The sequence below is a fragment of the Pinus tabuliformis genome, chromosome 6, assembly GCF_031772625.1.
Source record: "Pinus tabuliformis cultivar Carrire ecotype Pingquan chromosome 6, CPIR1, whole genome shotgun sequence".
NCBI lineage: Eukaryota > Viridiplantae > Streptophyta > Pinopsida > Pinales > Pinaceae > Pinus > Pinus tabuliformis.
In genome coordinates, this window is record NC_142292.1 from 1431834181 (window position 1) to 1431859748 (window position 25568).

A 25568-nucleotide genomic window follows, 5' to 3' on the forward strand; every position below is an offset into this window, starting at 1 on the left:
ACTAGATGGATATTGTAGAAGATTTATCAAGGATTTTAGTAAAATGGCCTCACCTTTGTTTGGTTTGCTAACAAAAGATTCAGATTTTTTGTTGGACAGACCAATGTCAAGAAGCATTTGAGGAGGTCAAGGAGAAATTGATAATTGCACGATTCTCAGGGGCGCAAATTGGGTCTTGCCTTTTCATATTCACAGATATGCATCCAAAAGAGTTTTAGAGGAAGCCTTAGGATAGATGGAAGGTAAGTTTCCTTATGTTATCTATGTCATCAGTGTTATCGGGAAATCTAGTGTCTATGTAGAGCTGCTAGTCCCACTAAGGCTGGTAGCTACCTTAAAAACAAACAAACTAAAACCACTTTCGTTTTCCTTTATGAGAAGTAGATAAGAGGGGAATAAAGGAGACCAACCTCTGTCTTGCGCTTGGTTCCTTGCTTGATTCCTCTCCCTTCTGATAGACCTTTGCCACTCGCTTCCTCGTCTACCCAGCTTCAAAGAGCACCTGTAGAATGAAAGTAGCATAACACTATCCAAGAACAGAGATCTACTATCATAAACAATATAGGACCAGATGTATATTGACCACACAAATGCATATATCATCAATCATACAAGAATGTGGAGGAAAACTTGAATAGCTTTATTAATAATCAAGAATAGCAAAGAGGATTACAACTAATTGTTCTAACCCAGCGTCATCCTCTCAGCAAGAAAGCCCTTCTTCACCTCATGAAAATCTTAGATCACCCAACACTATGATGTTACACCAAGAAACCAGCAGCGCTTCCTTACAAGATACAAAACTCCAGCCTCTGGATCTCTGGGATGAGGGATCCATATATAGATGTTTGCAAGGGGGGTGAGTCAGCTTTTGAGATTTGATTAGTGTCCTCTCTCTGATAGTTCTTGATTCCACTTGGAGATTGATGATCTCTTACTCATCCCTGGGCGAATGCAGAGAGGCAAGTGTCACAGGAGAAGTTTCTGGAAGATTCCATGATCTTCCACCTCGCAAATTGACCCTACCATTTGTCCACTCTCGCCCATCGTACCCCATAGAAAGGATTTTCAGTATGCATCTCACTTCCGTGTGCATTTAGGTGGGATGCAGCGCACTTTGACCATGGATCAGGTGAGATGGTCCAGTTTTGACCAGTTCTGAGTAGTTTTTCATGGAGAACTTCTGCGAGATGCTGTAATCAGTTGACCTTGTTCTTTTAGGGGTTGGAACAACACTTTTAGGGACTTAGGAGCCCTTGGTTTATGGACATTTATGATTAGGGTTGCAGTGCCCAAAAATGTCTATAACAGTTGCCCTCTAAATCATGAGGTCGTTAATCTTTTGATGTCGGGTGAAATGCTTTATCATGAGGATCCGAAGTTTTTTCAAGATGGAAGGTGACCTGTAATAAGATACAATACAATACATTATCTTCATAATATTTTCATGATCTAGCTGAGGCGGGCATTCCCATGCTCAGCTTTATAAATTCATTTTCATCTACATAAGACAGACAATCGTCTTTGTGCAGACTGATGATTCTAGTAGAGCCATCATCCCTTGGGCTGGATGATTATCTATGCAGCAATGATGTACATTTGATGTCTTTATTTTCCTGAGTATATCGCAGCCCGGATGGATGAAACTAGATCCGGGGTCTTCAATGTCATTCGATCTTCACTCAAAGTAAAAGTCGATCCATGTGTTATCGGGAAATCTAGTGTCTATGGAGAGCTGCTAGTCCCACTAAGGCTGGTAGCTACCTTAGAAACAAATAAACTAAAACCACTTTCGTTTTCCTTCATGAGAAGTAAATAAGAGGGGAAAGAAGGAGACCAACCTCTGTCTTGCGCTTGGTTCCTTGCTTGATTTCTCTCCCTTCTGATAGACCTTTGTCACTTGCTTCCTTGTTTACCTAGCTTCAAAGAGTACCTGTAGAATCAAAGCAGCATAACACTATCCAAGAACAGAGATCTACTATCATAAACAATATAGGACCAGATGTATATTGACCACACAAATTCATATATCATCAATCATACAAGAATGTGGAGGAAAACTTGAATAGCTTTATTAATAATCAAGAATAGCAAGAGGATTATAACCAATTGTTCTGACCCAGCGTCATCCTCTCAGCAAGAAAGCCCTTCTTCACCTCATGAAAAGCTTAGATCACCCAACACTATGATGTTACACCAAGAAACCAGTAGCACTTCCTTACAAGATACAAAATTCCAGCCTCCTGGATCTTTGGGATGAGGGATCCATATATAGATGTTTGCAAGGGGGTGAGTCAGCTTTTGAGATTTGATCAGTGTCCTCTTTCTGATAGTTCTTTATTCCACTTGGAGATTGATGATCTCTTACTCATCCCTAGGTGAATGCAGAGAGGCAAGTGTCACAGGAGAAGTTTCTGGAAGATTCCATGATTCTCCACCTTGCAGATTGACCTTTCCATTTGTCCACTCTCGCCCATTTCACCCCATAGAAGGGCTTTTCAGTATGCATCGCACCTCCCGTGTGCATTTAGGTGGGATGCAGCGCACTTTGACCATGGAATAGGTGAGATGGTCCAATTTTGACCAGTTCTGAGTAGTTTTTCATGGAGAACTTTTGGGAGATGATGTAATTCGCTGACCTTGTTCTTTTAGGGGTTGGAACAACACTTTTAGGGACTTAACAGCCCTTGGTTTATGGACATTTATGATTGGGGTTGCAGTGCCCAAAAATTTTTATAACAGTTTCCCCCTAAAGCATGAGGTCGTTAATCTTTTGATGTCGGGTGAAATGCTTTATCATGAGGATCCGAAGTTCTTTCAAGTTGGAAGGTGACCTGTAATAAGATACAATACAATATATTATCTTCATAATATTTTCATGATCGAGCTGAGGCGAGCTTTCCCATGATCAACTTTATAAATTCATTTTTATGTACATAAGACAGACAATCGTTTGGGTGCAGACTAATGATTCTGGTAGAGCCATCATCCCTTGGATTGGATGATTATCTGTGCAGTAATGATGTACATTTGATGTCTTTATTTTCCTGAATATATATCGCAGCCCGGATGGATGAAACTAGATCTGGGGTCTTCAATCTCATTTGATCTTCACTCAAAGTACAAGTTGATCCATGTGTGAGATGTTCTGGAGTCGAACATGGAAAGACATCGCCTGATTACCAGCCAATGATGTAAGCTGTTAACAGGTGCGAGAGGAATCACCGATAATGATGATGACCCTTAAGGTACTACAATACAATTCATGTGGTGTGAATAAGGGACTTGGCATCGAACATCACGCAAAATCTTTCGATCGAAGGCCATTGATGTAAACTTGTCGCCAGAAGTGAGAAACTTGCCATTGAGGCATGCAAGCTTCAAAGTACTGAAAGGGTTGTTCCTAGATCGACTTCTTGGATAATGAGCTGATGTCGACAAGAAGCAATCCATCATAGGAGGGCCTTAGTGAATCCCACATCAATGACATAGAATGAAGCAAATGATTTTAATGGACGTGAAAATGATCTTGTGATATAAGGTTCAGGGTGGCGGTCATGAAAGAATGGAGCATAAATGTATTGCAGTGGATGAGACACAGGTGAATTCTCTGAGCGACTTCTCTTGAACATACTGGCGACACTGACATGATGGATTGGTAGCATTAACCCCAAATATGGATAGCGTGATGGAACCATGGTGATATGACCTGTGAACGGAACAACCCAACCCGACTCGGATGCAGAGTGAAAGTGTCATGTTCAAGAGCGACTTGCTACCAATAAAGTTTCTTCAAGTTTTCTTCCCAATTTTTCCCCAGTCATTGCTGACCAGTACCTCTTTATTTTTGTCAAGCTTGAGGAGGATAACATATGCTTGTTCTATAATTTTCCCTTCAGGCAAACCCATCGCTATGTTTTAACGAGCCTAGTGATAAGCAAACTCGTTCTTGTCTGTATGGACAAGTTTGTCGCTATTCAGTTTTAACGAGTTTAACGACAAAGATAACTCGGTCCTTTTCAATTTAAGAGAGTCTGAAAAGGGGCATAAAGAAAACTCCAATAATCCTTTTTCATCATATAATCCCTTGAGTCCGAAAAAGTATAAAACAATACAAAAAGGGATGAATTTTCGGCACTCTTAACGAGCCAAACAAAACAAGCGCTTGATATTTTTGTGTAATAATCCCTCAAGTCCAAAAATATTAAACTCTAAAGGAGGGATAGCACTTCCGGTTACTTTAACGAGCTGGAGAGGCCAATTGCTCGGCAATCTTTTCATATTTTGCACGTCAATTGAAAAGAGCTTAAAGGAGACTCGTTTTTTGAGGAACGAGTGATAAATTCGGGTAGCAGCTAATTCCAGGTAAGGTTTGGAATTTTCCAATCACAGCAGTGTCACAAGGATGGCTAACAGGATCACTCTTTGCAGCTGTTCCTCAAAAAGGGTAAACAATCAAATGGAGGTGAATTATCGGCCAATACAGAGTGGAGGTGATGATGAGAACACGACCTAGGCTTCAAAGGCTGATGATAATACATTCACGATGGTTATTTACCGGAAATTGGATCATTTTTTAGTGAGCTTAAACTCTGGGGAAACATTTTCTCATTGCTTATGTTTATTTTTTAACGAGCTTGAATTCCGCATTAAAACTGCTTGATCCAGTTGTAAAATAAGGATGTCTCATTTAAAAAATGGCATTTTTCAAAGCTTTGCCCCACATCCTTTCTTTATGCAAGTTAGGAAACGACCAATCCTACGAGTTTAAAGGGTTAGAGGACCTACAAATTTAAAAAAATAAATGGTTGCTCTTCACTTGCACACCAAAAGGTTTGCATGCCCCTAGGTATAGCGAAAAATTTCCAGGTTACCAAAGATTGTTCTATCCATACTTCAGGCAAAACACTTCCTCGGCGATGTCTACCTAAATAAAAAAAGGTGAGTGGCGCAACTGGCTCCACTCACATAACTTTGACGAAGGAATCTTATTCCAGTCTAATTTCATAAACTAGTCATATATCCTTCACAGAAACCTATCCTATACCCAAGGTTTTTCTGTCGAAACAGACCAGGGTGCATGCCCCCTAGGTTTTAGTCATGTCCTCCGAATCACTCACGCTCATCAGGTGGATGGACTGGGGATTGATGAGACATTCCTTGTGTGAAGAGAACATTCAAGGATGGTATTTGACCATTTGCTATGTGTGAACCAAGGAATGAAAGCTGGTCTACGAGCTTGACCACTCTTCCTTCATGTGGAAAACACATTACTCTAAAGAGTGAGGAGACAATGGCTCCCATGCAATAAATATAGTCACGTCCAAGGAGTAGACTATAATCCAGGGGTCCTTGGACTACCATTACGTTCATGTGAACGACTTTCCTTCTCAATGTTATCGGCACATTGGGAAGGATCCCTAACGGTTGACTGGTTCCTTTGTCAAAGCCTATCAGATTTCTCATTTCAGGCAAAAGCGGTGGCGAACTAAGCGCTTTCCAAGCAGTTGAGGAAAGGATACTCACAGAAGCCCCTTCATCTATGATGGTATCGGCCATGACCATTCTATATATCTGAGCAATGATTCGAAATGGTACACTAGCCAGTAAACGGGGTCTGCCTAGCAGATTCCTATCGAAGGAAACAACTAGGTTGCTTGGAGGTGGGACCGAATAGACGACCAGATACGACTCTGATGAACTTCCTTCCTGCGGCAAAGGAATGGGTAGATTTCCCCCATGTGTGTCGGAGTCTGTGCTTACAAAGAGAATTTGAACGGCGTCATTCTTGTTCTCTCCGGTGACTGTATCATCTGAAGATGGAACTTCTGAAGGCAAGACCAGGTCAACTACCACCTTGACCTTTTGACTTTCATCTGGTGTGGATTCAGATGGTTTATCTTCAATGATAGACACTTTGGCCAACCACAATGACGTGTCACCCGGATTTTCAACTAGCGACAGACTCGGCAAGAGTTTCTTATATCTAGGAGGAAGTCATAACGGTGAAACCGGATGGTTGTCCAAAACTCTTTTAGCGTCATCTAAGAAGGGACAATGGTGGACGGCGTGATCGCCTTCACACACTTTACAAGGAAATTTACATTTTCCTTTTTGTCTAGGGGCTTCACTTTCACTAGTTGACGGTGTATTTTCAACATGATCATCAGAGGTTGATGACACCGGATTGTGCAAACGAGGAGACCAGTCCCTTAAGATCCGAGGGATGCAAGGACAATCTCGATGATAGTGGTCTCATTTGCAAATGACACATGGCGATTTAGGCCTGGATGGTGCAGTGTGTGGATTTTCGCTAGATGATGCATGGTCGCCCCTTTTCGCCTTTGGCTCCTTCTTCTTCTCAGTTACTTGATTTTTGGCTTTACCAGCTTTATCAAGAGAAGAGGAAGGAGGAGAGGCAGAACTGGACGAAGTAGAAGGTTTGGGGGTAACTTTGGTATCGTTTAGTTGCTGACTTGATTGTTTAAGAATCACGGTGTTCTGAACGATAGAGGTCGAGGAGAGCCATACGGGCAAGCCGATTATCAATCTTGGAAGTGACAATGTGGCCATATGGGGTGCACCAACATCTCCCCATGAGGAGAAAGGACTAGGATTTCCTCCAAGGGGAAATCCTTGGTTGGTGGACTCCATTTTTCTCAACCTAAGACCAACGTAGGAAAGGTGATGTTTATTCCGATTAAAATAAATTTTAGACGCTTTGACACAACTTGCTTTTTCAATTTTTAAGAGTCGAGAAAAAACAAAAGATGACTCTAGTCGCCTTCAATTTTTAATGAGCTTGAAGTGACAAGTGCTCAGATAGACCTTTTCCTTTAAGGAGTCTGAAAAGGAACGAAAGAGACTACTCTGGAAATCTAGACAGAGGGATTACCAAACCAATCTCAAAATTGCAGAATACTTTTTATGGTATGGGAGTCAATCTTCCCGAATGTTGTGTTCAGTGCATTGCGATCGATAGGGCGGCAGACACGGCTTCCTATGGATAAAGGATAAAGCCCATTGTGGTCTCCCAATATATACTCGACGGTACGTGGGAGCACAAGTCCGTACTGGCACTTATCGTCTCAAAGTGGAGGAATCACCCAACTAGCAATGAAAACAACAGTTACCAGGCTTTACGACGCCATAATACGTCTCTAGCGTAGACTTCTAAATGTTGTGCGTTAGGTTCCAAAGTGTTTTTAGATTCATTAAATTTATTTTACAGTTGATCTTGCTTAATAAATTTTCCTTTCAGGTTCACCGCGTGATGTAGATATACAATTCCTAAAATGAAATCTAAGATGATAAGCAATCGTTTAATCTTCTTTTTGCAATGAAAATCCTAGCTACTAAGGAAAGAGAGACGATATTCTTTCAACATAGAGCAGAGAGCACACACTATATGCACTATCCTAAATCAAACCAACAAACAGTCTAAATGAAAATGCACATGCATGTATTTGTTTTCAGCCTTCTTAATGTGTGAATGATAAAAAGAAAGCTAAGCGCAAATCTGAATTATTTTTCAAAGCGACATTGCTAACAAGTTTCTTTTCAAGACAAAATGAAGACAACGACAACACTTTGCGATTTGGAATTGAAAACCTACTTTCAACACTTGAAAAACTACTAATTCAAATCAAATACAAGAGTAACAGTGTAATCGACTATCAAGAACAATCATATTCTCTTCTATGACTAAAAACGACACTTGCGACACTTCCAAATCAAGAAACAAAAGTTCAATTAAGTTACTTCTTTGTAAAAGAGAACTGAAAATGGCTCACAATACATAAAAACATTTACAGTTATTTGCACAATGGAGGTGGAATAATGGCAAGGAAGGGGTTTTCTAATAGAGGTATACTAACTACAGACAACAAAACTCCTGAATAGAGCTGAAAAGAGTGAAGAAAAACCAAAGTATGGATGCAAAATTAGCCTTTTCTGATCAGCGCACCTGTTACACAGAGATTCCAGTATGCATCCCACCTACAACACACGGGAAGTGCAATGCATACTGATATCCTTGAAGAGAGGGTGCGATGGTACAGTGCGAGACTTTTGATCCAGTTCTTGACCATAGTTTACAGCACAGTTCAGGGATTTAGGCCGAGCAAGTGATAATCAGTAATTAAATCACAAGGGTAGATCTAAGGAGGTTACTAGAGCCACCACAAGGGCAATTAGAGAGCTTGTAAATCGATGGTCAGTTCATAAACAAAACCCCGAGATAGACTGAAGCAACATTGATCTACTTTGCACTTGCATAACAAATGCAGTTCGAAGGCTAGCTAGCTTGACTTCAGGCTCCATCTATAAGTTTATAAAGCAAACAAATATAGACAAACAGAAAATCTATTCATTCCCCGGTGGAGTCGCCATTTTGTTATCGGGAAATATAGTGTCTATGCAGAGCTGCTAGTCCCACTAAGGCTGGTAGATACCTTAGAAACAAACAAACTAAAACCACTTTCATTTTCCTTTATGAGAAGTAGATAAGAGGGGAATAAAGGAGACCAACCTCTGTCTTGCGCTTGGTTCCTTGCTTGATTCCTCTCCCTTTTGATAGACCTTTGCCACTCGCTTCCTCGTCTACCCAGCTTCAAAGAGCACCTGTAGAATCAAAGCAGCATAACACTATCCAAGAACAGAGATCTACTATCATAAACAATATAGAACCAGATGTATATTGACCACACAAATTCATATATCATCAATCATACAAGAATGTGGAGGAAAACTTGAATAGCTTTATTAATAATCAAGAATAGCAAAGAGGATTACAACCAATTGTTCTGACCCAGCGTCATCCTCTCAGCAAGAAAGCTCTTCTTCACCTCATGAAAAGCTTAGATCACCCAACACTATGATGCTACACCAAGAAACCAACAACACTTCCTTAGAAGATACAAAATTCCAGCCTCTAGATCTTTGGGATGAGGGATCCATATATAGATGTTTGCAATGGGGGTGAGTCAGCTTTTGAGATTTGATTAGTGTCCTCTCTCTGATAGTTCTTGATTCCAATTGGAGATTGATGATCTCTTACTCATCCCTGGGCGAATACAGAGAGGCAAGTGTCACAGGAGAAGTTTCTGGAAGATTCCATGATCTTCCACCTCGCAAATTGACCCTACCATTTGTCCACTCTTGCCCATCGCACCCCATAGAAGGGCTTTTCAGTATGCATCACACTTCCCGTGTGCATTTGGGTGGGATGCAGTGCACTTTGACCATGGAGCAGGTGAGATGGTCCAGTTTTGACCAGTTCTGAGTAGTTTTTCATGGAGAACTTCTGGGAGATGTTGTAATCAGTTGACCTTGTCCTTTTAGGGGTTGGAAAAACACTTTTAGGGACTTAGGAGCCCTTGGTTTATGGACATTTATGATTGGGGTTGCAGTGCCCAAAAATGTCTATAACAATCAGTAAGAATTGTGTAACGGTAAACACAACTATACTGTCACTGAAAAAGAGATATTGTTTGTTGTACATTCGTTGAATAATTTTAGAAATTAAATTGCATGCAACCCTTTTTTTGTGCACATTGATCATGCAAACATTAACTATTTAATGAAAAAACATGATTTGAATTCCAAGATTATTATATGGCTGTTGTTATTACAATAGTTTGATTTAACGATTGTTGATAAGTCAGGGAAGGAGAATGTGGTTGCAAATTTCTTGTCTAGAATAACCTTGCCTACAGAGAATGAAGAGATGATAAACAATTACGTCTCAGATGTGAAACTATTTGCCACATCACTATTATCACCTTGATTTGTTGACATAGGAAACTTGTTTGTTCATGAATAATTCCATCCCAATCTATCCTCCAATGAAAATAGAAAAAGTCACGAAGAGAACCCCTTACACTTGGATTGGGGGCAACCTTTTGGGATTGGGACTTAACTATATTTTGAGGAGGTGTGTAAAGGAAGATGAATACTTTGATATCCTCTCAGCAAGCCATGATTGACCATATGGGGGGAAATTTGCTACCAATAGAAAAACCTTCAATATTCTCCAAGCATGAGAAAATTCACTTGTTCTTCGAGGAAAATGTTATGCATATAAAGCTCACTTAGAAGGTATCTGGTGTGCTCAACTTTCTTATGGAAATCATTGATGAAATCCAAGACATTGTTAAACTCATGTGGCTTACCATATTGCATGGACTTAGATTTAAGCAACAAGTATTATTCAAGTAAGAACAAGACAGAGTTTCTAGTTAGAGACTTGCATGATAAGGCATCATCATAAATGGAACAAATTTTATCTCGCTGCTCTTTGATTTTATGAATGTGCTCTTTTAAAGCCTAAATTTTCCTTTCATCCACCCTTAACTTTGCATATGTATCATATTTTGTTGTAGCTAATGCTTGAAACCATTGAACTAGATTATGGTTTTTTGCCTAGGGTACCACTTCCCTTCGCTATCTCGTTATGGTCTCCTTGTCTTATTCTATAGTTTTGTTTAATACCTTGATTGTAGCATCCACAATCACTAGAGTATAACGAGGTACATGATACATTTTTGTTCCTCTCCTCAATAGGAACAGGTGGAGAATTTGTTTTATTTTCATCTTTTACAAAAGTGGGAAGAGGATTTATATGGATTTCTTCTTTAATAAGAACTGGTACAAAATTGGTCTAAGTTTTCTCCTCAATAGAAGCAAGGGAAAAATTAGTTTGGATACCTACTTCTGTGAGCACAACTTTAGTTTGAGTTTCTGCATCCTGGACTTCTTCCTTCCTATCAACAATCCTTAGTTGTTCTATAGCTTCCTTTCCATGAAATTTAGAGAATCATCTATTAATCTATAGCCATATTTTCATCCGTTGCATTTCTCTATGTAGCTAGTCATTTTGTCACCTTAGTACAAGGACTTCATCAAGGAGTTTTTTTTAAACCTTAACTTTCATGGTTTTAACACCTCTAGTTTTTCGAGAAATATTTCTAACCAATAATGTTGAAGGAAGAAGGGAAGGAGCAGAAGTTGTCACTCCCTAAATAATAGCCCCTGGGACAGAGCCACCTATCAAATAATTAGTATGTGAACTATCAATTTCCATCAAAATTCCACCAACCATAGGTTCTGATGATTTGTTAAGAAAGGGTCAATGTATATCCCATCCAAGGGAAAACATAAAATTCTCATTTCTTGTCAATTGGGTTTCCATAAGGAGACTATGGGACTATATTTTCTAGAGAATAAGGCTCCAATTCAGTAGAGTTAGAGTCTCTAGACTGTTCCCAAGTAACAACATGTTTAGAGTCATTTGAGGATTTTAGGATAATAGTGGACATGGATTGAATGGAACAAGACACAATCAGAGAATTAGGAAAGGTATTATGAGTTGAATTGGGAGGACTATCGAAATGAGTTTCATACTCTTCCATTAATGTTTCCACTAAATTATCCAACCCTTATAATACCTGAGTCCTTTCCATTTCTTGTTCCTCTAGGATTGCATCTGTTTATTCAAGAATCGATAAAGTCTGAGCTAGATTCTCATAGAGGGTTCCTTATTGTGTTTCTTTCTCACCAATTAATTCCTGAAATGAATTTTCAGTTTCTGATTGCTAGATGGGTTTCAAGGAACTCTGCCCCTAGTGCATTTCAACCAATTTGGCTCACCTTCTTCTTTTATCAGGACAATATGCTAAGAAATATGCTATATGTTTTTGTCATCAACTAAGTTTGTGAGGGGTTGTATTATCGAGATGGATGAGTCCCTATGAAGTGTCTCCTATCGCTAGGGTTCCATATTGATTAATATTTGTGTTTCTTCCTTCCTGTTCATCATCGAGTGATGATTTTGTATATGTTCCCACAGTTGCTTCAGATTTTCTTATTGACACTTAGGGTCTCCTAAGAATTCACCACAATTCTATTGAATTTGACTCAAACTCCTTACCACTAACAATTTAATAAGCACATGGTGGCTAACAATTGAGGCTTGATATTTATAATTTTGGAGCCTACAACTAGTTTCATGTAATAGTGAATCTAAGAAATAGGGGAGGTTTAGAGCTACCTTTTGTCTCAGGGATGGCATTAGCTTGAGATGAAGACCTTGCACCACATCATACATTCCATCACAGGTGATATAGCATTGAGTGATACCTACTAATTCTCTCCAAAGGTTTGGAAGTGAACTGGGATTATAGCATTTCCCTTTTCTAACCAATTCTTCTCCAGTGTTTGCAAACATAAGAGATGCATTTTGAAGTGAATGTGCACTTTATACCATTTTTTCCTTCTAAGAAAAGACCTTTTACTTCTTCTATCACTTCCTCATTCACCTGGGTTTAGATGTTCCTTACCATTGCAACTCCTTCATGTAGAATCTGCAGAAATTCGAATGCAATCTCCTTATCGAATGCTTGCGTACGCTCAAAGTAGTCCAACCATACTACCTAGTTTAGAATGTTGTTGTTAGGTCCCTATACTACTAGTGTAACCCCTTATTGTTATTAGTGAAACCTCCTTATTGTATTATTGTGCCCATATAGTCCCCATGTTGTTATTATTATGCCCCATATAAGCCCACCATTGTTATTCTTGTGCCCCTACAATATTATTGTTATGTAGGTGCTGATTATATTGGGACCCCTAAGACTCCTATTTATAGAAAGGAGGTCTTCTCATTTGTATCATCCAAGAATTATTCATTTGTGTAATGTAAAGGAGGTTTCCCCCTTGAAGAGGTTGATTTTGAAGTCATTGATCTATATTTTCTATCTTTCTATGAGCTAGTTTCATAACATTTAGTATCGGAGCTTTAGATTCTAGGGTTCTTTTGTTCCAAACAAGTCATCGTGGAATTTCTTTATAACATTTTCTCTACAAAGTTTTGGAAGCTAAAACAAAAAATCATTTGAGCCAAAATTGTTGTCAACCTTGTGTAGGAATTTTAGATCTTGTCTCACTACATTCTTGGAGATATGATCTGAGAAATTTAGGGTGTTTGCAAGCTCCAGAATTCCATCTCAAATAGGTCATCATGAAATTTCCACTATAATATTTGTTCTAAAAAGGTTTAGACTCTAAAATTAAAACCCATTTGAGCTGATATCTTGATTAAGCTCAAGCCTGAATTTCTGATCTTCTTTCCCTTAATTTTTGGAGATATGGTCCAAGAAATTTAGGGTTTTTTGTCGGATCCCAAACAGGTGACCTTGGGAAAATCGTCATAAATTTCTCTCTGAGAATTAGATTGAAATTTTGTAAGAAGTTATAGAAAAATGATAGATTTCACTTTCCGTTGTATTATTTTTAGCACCCAAGGACAAACGAGTGACACATGGAACTTCGTAATGTTTCCTCTACTGAAAAATTATGTAATCAGGTCATCATGGGAGATTGGGTATAACACTTTCGTGGAGAATCCAATTTTGGTCAGACTGGTGGAATTGGAAAGAGAACATAGAGGGATACTATAGGTCACAATTTCATAACTTGGAGATCCGAAATTTCAGAGATACAATAGATGCAAGTTTGAGATCATAAACACAAGGAAAAGAATGATTCGAACCAAGAAAATAGAAACAGCTAGTAAGCAAAATTGGAGGGATGATTTGAAGAATGTGATCGAAGATATGATCAATAAGATAAAAGGTATAGAAGAAAAAATAAATGTCAACATGGAATATTTGAATAACGACATGGAAGGTTTGAAGGAAGGTGGGACAAAATCACTACAAGAAAGGCTTCCTAATTCCGAAAAGGTAATAGAGGAAACTCATGATGAGAACAAAAGAAATGTTAATCATGAATTCATAGACTCTATCATTGGATTAAAGACCCATCATATTCCAAATATAGATATGAGGAAATTTGACGGCAAGGATCCGATAACTTGGATATTACATATGGAGCAATATTTTGATCTACATGATGTGCAACTACCACAAAAAGTACATATTGCATCTTTATGTCTAGAACCAAATCAGTTTGAATGGTATAGAGGGATTTGTTCTCATAAAAGACTTGTTACCTGATCAATTTTCATGAAGGAAATGATAGAAAATTATGAGGATACAAAGAGCAATGCCTAATTTATCCAATTGATAAATCTCAAACAAAACGGTTCAATGGCAGAGCACATTCGGGACTTCCAAAAATTGAATATAAGGGTAAATGCTCTTCCAAAGAAGAATAATATTAAAGTATTCAAAAAGAATTTAAATGATAACATCCAACATGATATTCTCCTTTGCGAACTTGATTCATTAAAGAAGGCATACAGGTTGGCTAGAAAAATTGAAAGCAAAATTATGGCAATAAGGAATCCTACCACTCATAAGTGTTTTGAGAAGAAATTAATTTACATAGATGGGGAAGAGGAGCAAGAAAATGAACAAGAAATGTCAAAAGAAGAGGATATACAGGAGGAACAATTCTTAGATAAAGAAGAAATGAATCTGACCATATCTTCTAATGCGTTGAAAATAATTACCACTCCTAAAACTTTCAAGATAGAAGGGCATATCAAGAAGAAAAAGGTAATAGTTTTGATTGATTCAGGTCATACCCATAATTTTATTCATTGTAAGATAGCCAAGGAATTGAATTGCTCCCTATATGTAGCACCAGAGTGTCAAGTAATGGTTGAAAATGGTGGAACCATAAATTAATCTTGAAAGTGCCATAATATCAAGCTATCCATGGGAGAATATGCCTTGAATAGTCCAATGCTTTCCATTCCAATGGGTGGTGTAGATGTTGTACTAGGAGTCCAATGGCTTCTATCTTTGGGTAGGATAGCTTTTAATTTTCAAGAACTTTTCTTGAATTTTTTTTGGGAAGGAGAGGAAGTTGAATTAAGGGGTATCGCAGGGAAACCGTGAAAGATAATCATATCTAATAGCATGACAAAGCTTCTAAAGAAAGAACAACAGGGTGTAATTGTACAATTATGTTCACTAGATGTTCCCACATCAAAATCATATATTTTTGTAGATCTCCAAAATGATTTGGACAATCATTCCAAGGTATTTGAAACTCCCAAATTCCTCCTACATATTCGTGATCATGATCAAGCTATTCATTTGATTTTAGGAGTTTTTCCCTCAAACATTAGGCCTTATAGATATCCATATGCCCAAAAGAGTGAAATTGAAGGTATGGTTGCAAAAATTCTAGAGGTTGGTATAATTCAACCTAGTCAAAGTTCTTTCTTTTCTCTAGTGGTATTGGTACACAAGAAGGATGGATCATGTCGCATGTGTTCGGATTATAGGGAGCTCAACAAGATTTCTGTTAAAGATAAATTTCCCATTCGTGTCATTGATGAATTATTGGATGAATTACATGGAGCAATTTACTTTACCGAGTTGGATCTCCATGAGGATATCATCAAATCAAAATGAAGACTAAAGATATCCAAAAAACAACATTTAGAACTCATGAGGGTCATTATGATTTTTTGGTCATGCCTTTTGGCCTTACCAATGCACCTTCTACATTTCAAGGCTTGATGAATTCCATTTTCAAACCATTCCTTAGAAAATTTGTGTTTGTATTTTTTTATGTTATACTAATCTACAACGAGTCTTGGAAGGATCATGTTCAACAAGTTGACAGGGTGCTCAAACTATTGGAAGAGAAACAACTATATGAAAAAATCTCCAAATGTTTCTTTGGAGTACAAGAGGTGGAATATTTGGGTACTCAGTTAGCTCATAGCTCATCTTATCATCCTCAATCTGATGGGAAAACTGAGATAGTGAACAAATGTTTGAAAGGATATCTTCATTGCTTTGTATCTGATAAACAGACACAATGGATCAAGTGGTTGCCTCTGGCTAAATGGTGGTATAACACTTCCTTCCATACTGCAACAAACATGACCCCATTTATGGCACTTTATGGATATCATCCACCATCCATCACATCATCTTTAAAAGGAAATTCTAAGGTTCAAGGAGTGAAAGATCTCATCAAGAATCAACAACAAGTTCTCAAACTCTTAAAGGATAACCTCACTTGGGTGCGTAATAGAATCAAGCAACAGGAATATCAACATCACAGCGATAGAAGTTTTGATGTAGGTGATTGGGTATTCTGCGACTACAACCATACAAACAAATTTCCCTCAAGCAAGCTAGCAAGGATAATGAATTATCACCAAAGTATTATGGTACATAAAAGGTGTTACAATATTGGTACTATGAATACAAGTTGGAGCTTCCTGAATCTTCCCAAGTGGCCCCAGTTTTTCATGTTTCATGCTTAAATAAAGTTATAGGTGAGAAGATAATAGTTCAAACAATATTGCCAGAACTTGACGAGGAAGGAAAAATCATACTAGAACTGGAAGCAATCACAAAACCAATAAATCAAAAGCTACAAGATTGATCAATTTTAGAGTATCTCATCATGTGGAAGAACTTACCCACTAAATATTCAACATGGGAGGATGAGAATTTTATACAGAAGCATCCAAAACTACTCAAGCATTGAGGGGAACATTTTTTTAAAAAGAGGGGCATGTTAGGTCCCTATACTACTAGTGTAACCCCTTATTGTTATTAGTGCAACCCCCTTATTGTATTATTGTGCCCATATAGTCCCTATGTTGTTATTCTTATTCCTCATAGAAGCACACTATTATTATTGTTTTGCCCCTACAATATTATTGTTATGTAGGCCCTAATTGTATTAAGACCCCTTAGACTCCTATATATAGAAAGGGGGTCTTATCATTTGTATCATCCAAGAATTGTTCATTTGTGTAATGTAAAGGAGGTTCCCCCTTGAAGATATTGATTTTTAAGTCGCTAATCTATCTTTTCTATCCTTTTGTGAGTTGGTTTCATAACAACTATGGGCCACCTCTTAGGCCAAAAATTGAGTTGGTTTGTGGCACACTTAGTGACCTCTAATCTCGTTTATTCAATAAGGAGAAATTCATGACTAGAAATAATAGAGTTTAAGAAAATAGTAATGTTGTGTATGGGTATGGAAGTTTAGTGAGCATGCAGTAGTGTTTTCTCAAAAATTCAATAAACATACCATGCAACGACACCTTCTCACCCCCCAATAATATTTGAGGCTTGTCCATGGCTGTCAGTGAAGTTGTTGAGGTGATAGAATTTGTCATAATTCCATATGTTTATCATTTATCATCATTATTTTTGACAGTTTTCCTTTTGAAATTAATTAATATGGCCTTATCAGTTAATTATGAAATTTTTTTCCACCTTAGCAACTTGACTGATGGTCATGGACGAGCCTCAAATCTTATTTGGGGGGGGGGAGAAGGTGTCATTGTATGGTATGTTTATTGAAATTTTGAGAAAACACTACTGCATGCTCACTGAACTTCCATACCCTACACAACATTACTATTTTCTTGAACTCTATTGTTACTAGTCATGAATTTCTCCTTATTGAATAAACAAGATCGGAGGTCACTCAGTGTACCATAAACCAACTCAATTTTTTGCCTAATATGTGGCCCAGAGCTGTTATGAAACCAACTCATAGAAATATAGAAAATATAGATCAATGACTTCAAAATCAGCCTCTTCGAGGGGGCAACCTCATTTACATTACACAAATGAACAATTCTTGGATGATACAAATGAGAAGACCTCCTCTCTATATATAGGAGTCTAAGGGGTCCTAATACAATCAGAGCCTACATAAAAATAATATTGTGGGGGCACAATAATATAATAAGGGGGTTTCACTGATAACAGTAAGGGGTTACACTAGTAGTATAGGGACCTAACATGCCCCTCTGCTTCAAAAAGTGTTGTCCTTAACATTTGAGTAGTTTTGGATGCTTTTGTATAAAATTCTCATCCTCCGATGTGGAATCTTCAACAAGAAAGTTCTTCCACATGATGATATACTCTAAAATTGATCAATTTTGTAGCTTATAATTTCTTGTTTTTGTGACTGCTTCTGGTGCCAATATGATTTTTCCTTCATTGTCAACTTATGGCAATATTGTTTTAACTATGATCTTCTTACCTATAAATTTCTTTAAGCATGAAACATGGAAAACTGGGTGCACGCGGGAAGATGCAGAAAGCTCCAATTTATATGCCATAGTACCAATATTTGGTAACACCTTGTATGAACCATAATAATCTGGTGATAATTTATTATCCTTCTTAGCTTGCTTGAGGGACATTTGTTTGTATGGTTGTAATTGTAGAAATACCTAGTCACCTACATCAAAACTTCTTTCGCTGCAATGTTGATCTGCTTGTTGTTTGATTCTATTCTGCGCCGAAGTGAGGTTATCCTTTAAGAGTTTGAGAACTTGTTGTTGATGCTTGATGTGATATTCCACTCCTTGAACCATAGAATTTCCTTTTAAAGATGATGTGATGGATGGTGGATGATATCCATAAAGTGCCATAAATGGGGTCATTTTTGCTGCAGTATGGAAGGAAGTGTTATACCACCATTCAGCCAGAGGCAACCACTTGATCCATTGTGTCTTTTTATCAAGTACAAAGCAATGAAGATATCCTTCCAAACATTTGTTCACTATCTCAGTTTTCCCATCAAATTGAGGATGATAAGATGAGCTATGAGAAAACTGAGTACCCAAATATTCCACCTCTTATACTCCAAAGAAACATTTGGAGCTTTTTGCATATAATTTTTCCTCCTCCAATAGTTTGAGCACCCTATCAACATTTTGAAAATGATCCTTCCAAGACTGGATGTAGATTAACTGACACTAATTTTCTAAGGAAGGGTTTGAAAATGGAATTCATCAAACCTTGAAATGTAGAAGGTGTGTTGGTAAGGCGAAAAGGCATGACCAAAAATTCATAATGAACCTCATGAGTTCTAAATGTTGTTTTTGGAATGTCTTCAGTTTTCATTCTGATTTGATGATATCCTAAACGAAGATCCAACCGGGTAAAGTAAATTGCTCCATATAATTCATCCAATAATTCATCAATGACGAGAATGGGAAATTTATCTTTAATAATAAGCTTATTGAGCTCCCTATAATCCAAACACATGCACCATGATCCATCCTTCTTGTGTACCAATACCACTGGAGCATAGAAAGAACTTTGACTAGGTTGAATTATACCAACCTCTAGCATTTCTATAACCATAAGTTCAATTTCACTCTTTTGGGCATATGGATATCTGTAAGGCTTAATGTTTGGGCGAATAGTTCCTGGGATCAAATGAATAACATGATCATGATCATGAATAGGTGGGAGGCCTTTGGGAGGCTTAAATACCTTAGAATTATTGTCCAAATCATTATGGAGATCTAGAGAAATATATGATTTTGATGTGGGAACCTCTAGTGAACATAATTGTGAAATTACACCCCATTGCTCTTTCTTTAGAAGCTTTGTCATGCGATTAGAGCTGATTATCTTTCCTGGTTTCCCTGTGATACCCCTTAATTTAGCTTCCTTTCCTTCCAAAAAAAATTTCAAGAAAGTTTCTTGAAAATTAAAGCTATCGTACCCAAACATTGTAGCCATTGGACTTCTAGTACAACATCTGCACCACCCATTGGAATGGAAAGAATTGGACTATTCAAGACATATTCTTCCATGGATAGCTTGATATTATGGCACTTTCTATATTAATCTATGGTTCCACTATTTTCAACCATTACTTGACACTCTGGTGCTGGATATAGGAAGCAATTTAATTAATTTGCTATCTTACAATGAATAAAATTATGGGTATTACCCAAATCAATCAACATTGTTACCTTTTTATTCTTGATGCGCCCTTATATCTTGAGAGTTTGAGAAGTGTTAATTCTTGTCAATGCATTACAAGGTATGGTCAGATTCATTTCTTGTTTCTCTGGGAATTGTTCCTAGTATATATCCTCTTCTTTTGACGTTTCTTGTTCCTTTTCTTGATCCTCTTCCCCATCTATGTAAATTAATTTCTTCTCAACACACTTATGACCTTTAGTGTATTTTCTATCACAATTGTGACAAAGCCCATTTTCTCCTTTTTCTTCCAATTGTTGTGGTGTCAACCTTGTAGGTGGTGAAAGGGTAGGAGTAACAACACTTCCATCTTTATAGTTATGAGTGGTAGGCTTCCTTGTTGCCATATTTTTTCTTTGAATTTTTCTTGTCAACCATTATGCCTTTTCCAATGAATCAGGTTCCCAAAGGTGAACCTCATTTTGCATGTTATAATTTAAATTCCTTTTGAATACTTCAATCCTATGCTTCTTTGGAATATAATTTCTTGCAAGTTAAGTCCCTTAATCTGTGTTTCTAGTTAAAGAGTCGTTTCCTTTAATGCTGCTCGTTGGTCATAGATTTAGTTATCTAGTAGCACTTCTTGTTGCATAGACTTTTCAAACAACCTTGAAATAGAAATATGAAACCTCGGGTTTACAGTTTAATGTGTTGTAATTGGTTGTTATTTTAGATCAATTAATTGTTCCATCAGCTTATCTCAAAGGAACAATAGATTACAGTTGTTAATATTTTAGCAAATTGTTGATTAAGTAATGGAGCTTGATCTTTGCAAATTAAACTATCTATGCTACCCAACACCCTTAGGACACCACCTAGGTGCATTATTTAGAGTGTATCTAGCAAGGTAAGCACTCTTTCTTAAAATGCATACCCAGAATCCTTGAAGGCATACCCATGTGGTGATAAGGACGTATAATAATTTGTTTAAACACCCCCAGAACTTATGCCTTACCCAACATATATATACTTTGTAGATTCTAATCCATGAGTTGTAGAGGAATTAAATTTGACGCACTTTCACCAATTCAAATTTCAGTTCATAATAATTGATAAGTTTACACACTAAGAGGCACATCATCTGTCTCTATCCTCCCAATGGATAAAGTACCAAAATAGGTTTTCTTCCAATGATCCTTCTTGCATGAAAGTCACATATCTAGTGGACAGTGAGCCATTGCAGAAGAAAATTGTGCTAACATAGATCCTACCCCTCAAGCACTATGCATGTCATAGTTACAGTTCCTAAACTTTCCTTCTCTCTTGAATGGAACCCCTCTCTTCTGCATGCATTTGTCCACTTCCCTTCTTGTCACATCTCATAGTTTTAATGGATAGTGTTTCCTCTCCTATGTAACACCGTCCTCCCACATCTATCCAAGTAACCAGCCAACAGGGGTAAACATGTGAAGGGAAGTTACTATGATATGATTCAACCTCCTAAGTCACCTTAAGGAAGTGGAACTTAGGGGAATGCACCATATAGAGCTTCCACATTAGCAACAGAACTCCCAAGAGCCATCCCAACCATTTAGGTAACCAACCCCTGAGACCAACTGAATTGTTAGACCATTAAATTCTCGGACGCTCCCTTGATATAGGCATGCATGCATCTAGGATGCTTTAGACGGTCCCAAAACATGACTATGAATGCGTTCAGGGACTTTTCTGCCTAGTTTTGTGCCTATGTCTCCAGTATTTGAGCCACCTTTATAGGCCCAGAGCTCAGATCCTTGCCCAAAATTTCTCATCTTTTTCTTTTTCTAATAAAACCCTAATTTATTATCGTACCCATGGCATCTACGTTAGTTTATTCTCTTTTTTTAGTGAAGGGTCCAAAATCGCAGAATACTTACTCACTTTCTAGATGATCCTGATAGAAAGATAAATTTGAAAAGTTTAAAATAATCACAAATCTTTCTAGTTACTTCGTTCCCTATTTCTACTGATTCTGATCCCTAGGAGAACAAATTCCACCGAGATTGAACAAAATGACGATAACCCAAGTAAACCAAAGTCATAGTTCTATAGCTATTCGGCTTCAACCTGGGGCCCTTCCATCCATAACTTGAAGGTTTAGTCACGATGAAAAATTATCTTCCCCATAGATCTGTAATTTATCTAACCTTTCAAACATTCCGTGTCGCTATCTTGGAACCAAAAATGTGTTTATCTTTCATCATTTTAGGCCCAGATTATGAGAAGGTATGCTATTCCTGGGTATTCATAGGGAAGGTTTTGAACCTATCTGGAAATAGAGCTTTAGATGGATCAAAGATCCATGTAAAAGATCCTTCAACTATTCGAGTTGATAATGTAACGAATCACACTTTTACCACTAAACTATACCCGCCACGATACGATTGTAACATATGGATCGATCTTTTGTCCAACCAATAGGAAGGTGAGGAGTTATCAATCAACCTCTATTGAAAGTTTATATCAATCATTACCTCGTTTTCATTATTACAATGAGCCATCTCAGGAGATATTTTTTCATCGTCACTAAACCTTCAACTTATGGATGGAAGGACCCCAGGTTGAAGCCGAATAGCTATAGAACTATGACTTTGGTTTACTTGGGTTATCGACATTTCATTTGAGCTCTGTGGAGTTTGTTCTCCTAGGGATCAGAATCAGTAGAAATAGGGAACAAAGCAACTAGAAAGATTTGTGATTATTTTAAACTTTTCAAATTTATCTTTCTATCAGGATCATCTAGAAAGTGAGTAAGTATTCTGCGATTTTGGGCCCTTCACTAAAAAAAGAGAATAAATTGATGTAGATGCCATGGGTACGATAATAAATTAGGGTTTTATTAGAAAAAAAGAAGAGGAGAAAGAAAGGAATTGAAAATTCCTTTCAAAAAGATTTGATATAAATACTCCGCTTCTTCCCTCATACTGCTCTCTATCTCCCATGAAGGAGCCGAATGACATGAAATTCTCATGTTTGGTTTTGAATTAGAGACATCAAATAATCAATGTCGACTATAACCCCTAGCCTTCCAAGTTAACGATGCGGGTTCGATTCCCGCTACCTGCTAACAAATATCTACCTATTCTATATCTATCTAGATAGATATAGAATAGGTAGATATAAAGTGATTAAGTATATAACATAATTTCACAATTCACTCGAAATCAATAATGTGAAATAGATTCCATTCTTTTCCTATCCTATAACCTCAGTGTGAATAAAAAGGTAGATCGAGACAATGTATGCCAAGGGGAATTCAAATAAAAAAAGGGAAGAGAAAAAAAGATCGTCTAATGGATAGGACAGAGGTCTTCTAAACCTTCGGTATAGGTTCAAATCCTATTAGACGTAATACTCTTCAATTGTTATAAATTGTTGTGCAATGTATTGGATTGAAATGGAACAAATTCTTTAGTTCTTTTTACTGTTCTGAATAATTCCACCAAATGATCAAATATTCATTTTTTTTCTTGAAGTAAAAAAAGTTCAATATGTTCCTTAAGAGCCTCTTCCAGAAGGGCTTTCGCTTCTTCTGTAAATGTACCAGTAGAACGTATAATTTCTCCAAACTGAGGTTTATTTTTTATCAAATAAAAGCGTAACCCAAGGAGAAATTTTCTCACCTGTGCTATTTTGAATATATCCAGGTATCCGTTTGTTCCGATATAAATAGTAGCTATTTGTTCTTCTACAGTCAAAGGAGCCGATTGAGATTGTTTGAGCAACTCACGTAATCATTGACCCCTCGCCAATTGATATTGAGTAGCTTTGTCAAGATCGAAAGCAAATTGTGCAAAAGCTTCCAACTCTGCAAATTGAGCTAACTCTAATTTCAACTTTCCAGCTACCTTTTTCATAGCTTTTATCTAAGCCTCAGATCCTACTCTAGAGATGGAAATACCCACATTAATAGCAGGTCAGATCCCGGCATTGAATAGATCGGCCGATGAAAATATTTGTCCATCGGTAATGGAAATTGCATTAGTGGGAATATAAGCTGAAACATCTCCAGCTTGAATCTCAACTATTGGTAGAGCAGTAACACTCCCCTCACCTAACTGGGAACTTAATTTAGCTGCTCTTTCTAAGAGACGTGAATGAAAATAGAAAACATCTCCCAGATAAGCTTCTCGGCCAGGTGGTCTTCTTAATAGAAGAGACATTTGTCAATAAGCTTGTGCCTGTTTGGAGAGATCATCATAAATGATTGATGTGTGTTGTTTTTTATACATGAAGTATTCAGCCAAAGTTGCTCCTGTATAAGGGGCGAGATATTGTAATGTAGCGGGAGAATCCGCAGTTTCCGCTACCACAATGGTATATGCCATTGCGCCACGTTCTTGGAATGTATTAACTACCTAAGCCATGGAAGAAGCTCTTTGACCAATTGCTACATAGACACAGATTACATTTTGACTCTTTTGATTAAGAATAGTATTTGTAGCTACTATTGTCTTTCCGGTCTGTCTGTCCCCAATAATTAATTCTTGCTGACCACGTCCTATAGGAATCATAGAATCAATAGCAATAAGCACCGTTTGAAGGGGTTCATATACGGAACGTCTTGATATAATACCTGGAGCGGGAGATTCAATCAGTCGAAATTTAGAAGCTGAAATTTTACCCTTACCATAAATGGGTTGGGCTAGAGCATTTACACCACGACCCAAATACACATCACTTACTGGTACCTGAGAAATTTTTCCTATTGCTCTCATGGAACTACCTTCTTGTATCATCAATCCATCACCCATTAATATAGCTCCAACATTATCCGATCGCAAATTTACGGCAATGCCTACTGTACCATCTCCAAATTCCACTAATTCCCCTGCCATTACTTGATCAAGACCATGAATACGAGCAATGCCATCTCCTACTTGAAGTACGGTGCCAAGATTACCAACTCTTATTTCGTTGTTATATTGTTCGATCTGTTTCTGTATAATACTACTAATTTCGTCGAGTCTAATACTTCCCATTAGCACTTATTCATTATCTGTTCAGAAATAGGTCCTTGACCTTTTTAATTATCTATTGAGAAATAGGACCTATAACAACTAATCATTTGTGTTCATCATAGTTCTAAGCAGCTCAATATTGTGATTGATCGTACGTAAATGTAACTTAGTATTCAAACGACTATTCAAAGTTCCTATAGCTCTTCGTAAAGCTTGGTGAGAAACTTGTTGTCAGATCTGGCCAAATGCTCTTTGCTGTTCAAAGTAAATCGTCTCATTCTTGGGATCCTCTAATTGTTCCAAATTCTTAGAAGTAGTATTGAGGAGATCCTCTTTCTCTCGTTCTATTTGGGAGTTTCCATTTACCTGGATTTCGTCCACTATCATTTCCACTTTCCTTAAGCAAGCCCGAGCTTTCTCGAGCTGATCGATAGATCCTTTACATAGTTCTTCCGAATTCCGAATAGTCTCCAATATTTTCTGTTTACGGTTATCTAATAGATTACTTAATGAAAGTAGATTATCTATTCACAAATTTCACGAATTCATAATCTCTTCCCAAACCGAACATGAATATTTTGATTCATTTGGCTCTCCTGCTCAGTTCTTTTTTATTCCCTAGGAATGTATACGTTCCCTTCACACTAAGCTTGCCATTTCCATTCCGTTTACGGAAGATTGGAATCAATTTATAAAAGACCGAGATCTCCGAAGGGCTCTTCCAGCAAAAGGGATTTGCAATTATCAAGAAAGTTTTATGCTGTTTTTGTTTCCCCTTTTCTCTCCTCTTCTTCCCTCATGAAAATTGAATCGTTCAATCAATCAATTAATTTGTGCCTCCTCGTTTTTGTTCTATTGAATAAATTCCCTTCTGTTTAGGTCGTCAGTT